Genomic DNA, 6,342 nt, shown 5'->3' on the forward strand with positions numbered 1-6,342 from the left:
TAACAGAAGTCTTAACACATATTCAGGTATAATAAATACTGTTAGCTAATAAATTGATTTTTACTTGGATCTACTACGAGATCTGTTAAAAATAAAGCAAATAGGAAGAGTAGAAAAGGTATCTGCATGCCTTCCTGTTGTAATTGAGTATTGATTGCTGTTGGTACATCAGAGAGAGAGACTGACACTCAGGTTAATTGGTTTTGAGGACTGGCTGTGACTGCAGTGGAACAGTGATAGGTAGAGGCTGAACCTACGGGGCAGGATTTACTTTGGCAGGGCTCTTTTGCCTTCTGATTCTGTCCTTTGGGTGTACTTTGTGGAGGTGATTGGGTGGTCATTTGGTGTGCTTTGAAGCTGGGCATCAAGTATGTTAGTTCTGGGGCCTCTTGGGAGGGGTTCTATTGCAGGTCAAGGTCAACATCTGCTTGTTTTTTTGTCCAGAGCCACTTGGTATGAGCAAAAAAGTGATTTGCAAACGGTTTCCACTTCTGCTGGATATAGAAGTGCCTGTGAAAGGCTAAGCTGACTGCCACTAATGCTTGGCTTGGGATTGCTTAGCAAGAAGTACAAGGCACGCTGAAGTCACGTGCTCCTTGTTATGGGTTTGCAAACCTTTGAGAGATTTTAGGTAAGTATGCAGCATGAGCCAAGACAGGGCATTTGTACGGAAAAGCCACTGGATGTGGCCTGAGTGAGTCCACAAGTTGGGTGTGCTGAGCTCTCAAGGAATCACTATGGCGGGAGTAATAATTTAGCCAGAATTATGGAGACTCACATACGGAGCCCACCCATGTCTGCCTGTTGGGAGGAAGAAGGTCTCAACAAAGAAACAATGGTTTCTGCCAGTGCTCTGAGAGAAAGTGGCCACTCCACTCCTTTCTTTGAAACCAGATAATTTAGTTCCTCCCCGTATGTCTCTGGTGCCTTCTGAGTTTTTGCCCCAATTCTGGAGCTCAGAGCACGTGAGTTTGTCAGCATGTAAGTCAGTGGTTGGGCCATTTAAGAGAAATGCCTAGGACTTCATTAGCCCTTTGTCTCACTATCCACAACCTGGTTTTCATAGCCAGAAGTTATGAGGACTTGTTCCATTACCATTAAAGACATTTGTTAAAGAAGAAGACAAAAATATAAGTAAATAAATGGTATAGTTGCACATATATCAACAATTTCTTTAAATGTAAAAGATTAAATGTTATAAAAAGACATAGGTGGCTGAATGGGTAAGAAAACAAGACCCTTACATATGCTGCCTATGAGGGACTCACTTCAGACCTGAAAAACACACAGACTGAAAGTAAAGAGATGGAAAGAAAAGTAAAAAAACAACTCAGGGGTAGCAATACTTATACCAGACAAAATAGACTTTAAAATGAATGATGTAGCAAGAGACAAATAAAGACCCAGCAATCCCACTTCTGAATATTTATCTAATTAGAATATCTTTCTATTTCTTTGTATCTTCTTCAATTTCTTTTAAAAGGGTCTTATAGTCTTTATTTATATAGGTCCTTCACACGTTTCATTAGATTTATTCCCAGGTATTTTATTCTTTTTGTTGCGATTGCAAAAGGAATTATTTTTTCCACTTCTTTTTATGACATCTCATTATTATAGTATAGGAACACTACGAATTTTTGAACATAGATTTTTATCAAAAATCTTTGCTGTATTTGCTTATTGTGTCTAGTAGTGTTCTTGTGGAGTCTTTAAGGTTTTCTATATAGAGAATCATGTTATCCACAAATAGTGACAGTTTGGCTTCTTCATTTCCTATTTGGATTCCTTTTATATCTTTCTCTTACCTGATTGCACTCGCTAAGATCTCCAATGTTATATTGAATGGCAGTGGTGATAGTGGACAGCCTTGCCTTCTTCCTAATCTTACAGGGAAGATTTTCAGTTTTTCGCCATTAAGTGTAATGTTGGTTGATGGTTTGTCACAGATGGCCTTTATTATGTTAAGGTACTTTCCTTCTATACCCATTTTGTTAAATATTTTGATCATAAATGGATGCTGTATCTGTTGAAGGCTTTTTTGCATCTATTGGTATGATTCTTATTTTTTAATTTATTTATGTGATGTATCACGTTAATCGATTTGCATATGTTGAATTATCCTTGTGCCTCGGGGATGAAACCCACTTGATTGTGATGTATAATCTATTAAATATGTTGCTGTGATGGGTTGCTAGTATCTTATTTAGGATTTTTGCATCTGTGTTCATGAGAAATATTAGTCTTTAGTTTTCTTTTTTCTGTTATCTTCACCAGGTTTTGGTATCAAGGCAATATTGGCCTTATAAAATGAGTTGGGAAGTATTGCCTCCTCTTGGATTTTTTGGAAGAGTTTGAGAAGAATAAGTATAAAATCTTCTTTGAATGTTTGGTAGAATTCACTGCTGAAACCATCTGGTCCTGGACTTTAACTTTTTTGTGGGTTTTTAATGATTGTTTCAATTGCTATACTGCAGATCGATCTAGTTAGATTTTCCAGTTATTCTTGATTCGGTCTAGGAAGGTTGTATTTTCCTAAGTACTGGTCCATTTTATTTAGGTTATTAAATTTGGTGTTACATACTTTTTCATAGTATTCTTGTATGATCCTTTGTATTTCTGTGATGTCAGTCATAATTTCCCCACTTTCATCCCAGAATTTGTTTATTTATGTCCTTTTTATTTTTAATTTAGTGAGTCTAGCCAGGGGTTTGTCAATGTTATTAACCTTCTCAAAAAAACAGCTCTTCGTTGTATTTATTTTTGCTATTTTTTTGTTTTGTTTTCAATTTCGCTTATTTCTGCTATAATTTTGATTATGTCTTTCCTTCTGCTGAATTTAGGCTTCATTTGTTATTCATTTTCTAGTTTTTTTTAAGATTAAAAGTTAGCATGTGTATTTTGGCTCATTCTTGTTTTGAGAGATAGGCCTGTAATAATATGTAGTTTGCTCTTAAGACTGCTTTTGCCGTGTCTCAAAAGTTTTGATATGTTGTACTATCATTATCATTTGGGTCTATGTATCTCTTGATATCTCTTTTTATTTCTTCCCTGATCTAGTTATTCTTCAATAACATGTTGTTTAATCTCCATGTATTTGTGGTTCTTCTCGATTTCCTTTTGTGGTCGATCTCTAGTTTCAAAGTATTATGATCAGAGAATTTGTCTGGAATGATTTCAACCCTCTTATATTTGTTGAGGCTATCTCTGTGTCCTAGGATGTGGTCAAGTCTTGAGAATGTTCCATGTGCACTAGAGAAGAATATATAAGCAGCTGTTTGGGGATGGAAGGCTCTATAAATGTCAATTATGTCCAGTGAGTTTAATGTGTCACTTAGGAGTATTTAGGTCTCCTACAATGATAGTATTTTGATCTGTTTCTCCCTTTAGTTCTGTTGGTAATTGCTTTACATATTTTGGGGCTCTCCGATTGGGAGCATAGATTTTAAGATGTGTTATGTCTTCTTAGTTCATGACTCCCTTTATCATTATGAAGTGTCTCTCAGTATCTTTCTTTGCCTTTTTGATTTTGTAATTTATTTTATATGATACTAGTACCGCTTCTCACACTTTTCCTGAATGCCATTTTCTTGTAATATCATTTTTCACCTTTTCACTTTGAGTCTATATTTGTCTTTGGAGCTGAGGTGTGTCTTCTGGAGGTTGGATATGGTCGAGTGTTGTTCTTTGATTCAATCTGCAACTCTGTGCCTTTTTATTGGTGAGTTCAGTCCATTTACATTGAGAGTGATTATTGAAATATGTGGTCTTCTTATAGGCATTTTATCTTTTGCTTTCTGGTAACTCACTGTTTCCATTGCTTCCTTGTTCTTGTGTTTCTGTTATCTTTATTTTGGTCGGCCTTTGTGGGTTTTCCCTCTGGTCCTTCTTGTTTTATGTTATACTTTGGTTCTCAATCTTTGGCATGTGGTTACCATTACGAATATATAAATGATAATTTGCATCTCTGTATCCTCCCCTTTTCAGTCGTTTATGTTTCTACTTATCCTTATGTATGCTGAACATTCTTTGTTATCTATATATCAATCTCTTCTATTTTTTAAGCTTATAATGCCCTGTTCTTAGTAAGGGTTGCACGCCTCTGCTTCTATTTGCCTAATAGTCACTTTACTCCTAATTATATATTCTTTTTTTTTTTTCATTTTGTTTTAGATATTTCCTGTAGTGTGGGCCTCGTAGTGGAGAACTCCCTTGCTTTTTGTATGTCTGGAAAGGTCTTTATTTCTCCTTTATAGCTAAAAGAGTGCTCAGCTGGATATATTATTCTTGGCTGGTAGTTCCTTTCACTTAATATTTTGAATATGTAATTCCACTCCTTTCTAGCTTGTAAGGTTTGTGCTGAGAAGGTCAAAGATAATCTAATGGATTTTTCTTTATAAGTTACTGTTCCTTTCTCCTTGGCTGCCCTGAGAATTCTGTCTTCGTTGTTGATTTTTGATAATTTTAATACAATGTGTCTTGGTGAAGGCCTTTTTGGGTTGAGGTAATGGGGTGTTCTGTCTACTTCTTGATTTCCAAGCTCCAAATCATTCCTTAGATTTGGGAAATCCTTTTCAGCTATTTATCTGTTAATGCTTTCTGATCTATGCTCCTTTTCCTCCCCTTCGAAAATTCCCATTATTCTTATGTTTTCTTTCCTGATGGTATCAGCTAGTTCTTGAATTTCTCCTTCATTATCGTTCATTCTTCAGTTTCTCTCTTCTTCCTTCTGATTTATTTCTAGATTTCTGTCTTCAATATCAGTCATCCTTTCCTCTATTTGTTCAACTCTATTTCCCAAGCTTGCTATTTCATGTTTCATCTCTTGCAGTGTGTTCTTCATCTCTAGAAGTTTGTTGGAGTTTTTTGAGGGTTTTAATCTCCTTGCTAAAGAATTCATTCTGGTCATCTAGCTTTATTTTTTTTTTTTTCAATTTCTGAAATTTTCGATATAAATTGTTTTGGATCTCATTGAGTTTTTTCAGAAGTACCATTCTGAATTCTCTGTCAAAAGTTGCATATTTTTATGTGTGTAAGCTTATTTTCTAAAGATTTTTCTCTTTCTTTCTGAGATGCCTTGTTGCCTTGGTTATTCATGGTGTTTAATGGACTATTTCTCTGCCTGGGCATTAATGGAGGTGAATTTTGCTTTTTTTCCAGAAAGAAGATTTATTATATAAAGATCTCTCTTTAGCCTATTACAAAGGTGGTGTTTTTCTTTTGGTTTCCAGTAGGTTGTGTCTAAGCCTCTTGTTTCTTTGCTTTATATAAAGTCTTAATAATGCCTTTTGTTTTCTAATAGATATTCAATAAGCTCACTATCCTCAGTCTCAGTCCTTGTTAGTGTTGGCAATAGTTTTGGTAGTATTTGCTCAGATTTCCCTGGGGCTCTGTGGTGTTTGTTTGGTCTTGGAGGGTATGGGGGGGGGGCCCTCTGGCTTGGGGAATGGGGGCTGCAGCTCAGCCTCAAGTTTTGCAGCCATGGCTGGTAATAATCATTTGCTGTTTTTCTGCTGTCTCCACTTCTTTACTTTCTGCCCTGATTGCTGGGCACTGCTGCCAGCCCATGTGGAGCTCACAGTACTCCCAGGTAGAACTGTTCAGAAAACCTGTCTCACCTTCTCCCCTCCCCTCCTCCTGCAGAGAGCTCTGGCTGCAAGAGGCAGCTTCTTTGTTTCTCCAGTCTATGCTGGACTCCCAGGATTCTGACCTGTAGTAGCTCTTACACGCAGATCCCACACTCAGACATGCTGGTGTGCAGTTTGTGTGTGTCTTGTTGAGTTTTAGATCTTCAGCTTATCATTGTTTCATTGTTTCATGGGGAGAGATTGGGGGATGTCTCCTCACCTTCATTTTTGAAAGTGGACTTTGCTCAATTTAAGATTCATAGTTGACAGTTTTGTTGTTTAGAAACTTTGAACATATCATCTCATGATATTCTGGTCACCATCGTGTCTTCTAAGATGTCAGTTATTGCTTGTACTTAGATCCCTTTGAAAGTGATATATTCTGTTGTTGTTGTTATTGCTATTATTTGTTTATTTTCTTACTGCTTTCAATAATTTTTCCCTGTCTCCAACCTTCAATGTTTTTACTATTGTGTGCCTATATGTGTGTCTTCCTGTGTTTTGTTCTAGTTTTTCGAGCAACTTGAATGTCTCTTTTATTGTTTTTCAATAAATTTTAAAAGTTTTCAGTAATTATTTCTTCAAATTATTTTTCCTTTCTTTCCTTTTTCTAGTACTTCCAGTATGTATATGTCGATGCACTAAACAGTGTTCCACTTTTCTCTGAGGCTGTTTTTTATTCTTTTCTCTCTGCTTCACATCTTATATAATCTCTATT

Source organism: Rousettus aegyptiacus, unplaced genomic scaffold (assembly GCF_014176215.1).
Source record: "Rousettus aegyptiacus isolate mRouAeg1 unplaced genomic scaffold, mRouAeg1.p scaffold_m13_p_15, whole genome shotgun sequence".
Lineage (NCBI taxonomy): Eukaryota > Metazoa > Chordata > Mammalia > Chiroptera > Pteropodidae > Rousettus > Rousettus aegyptiacus.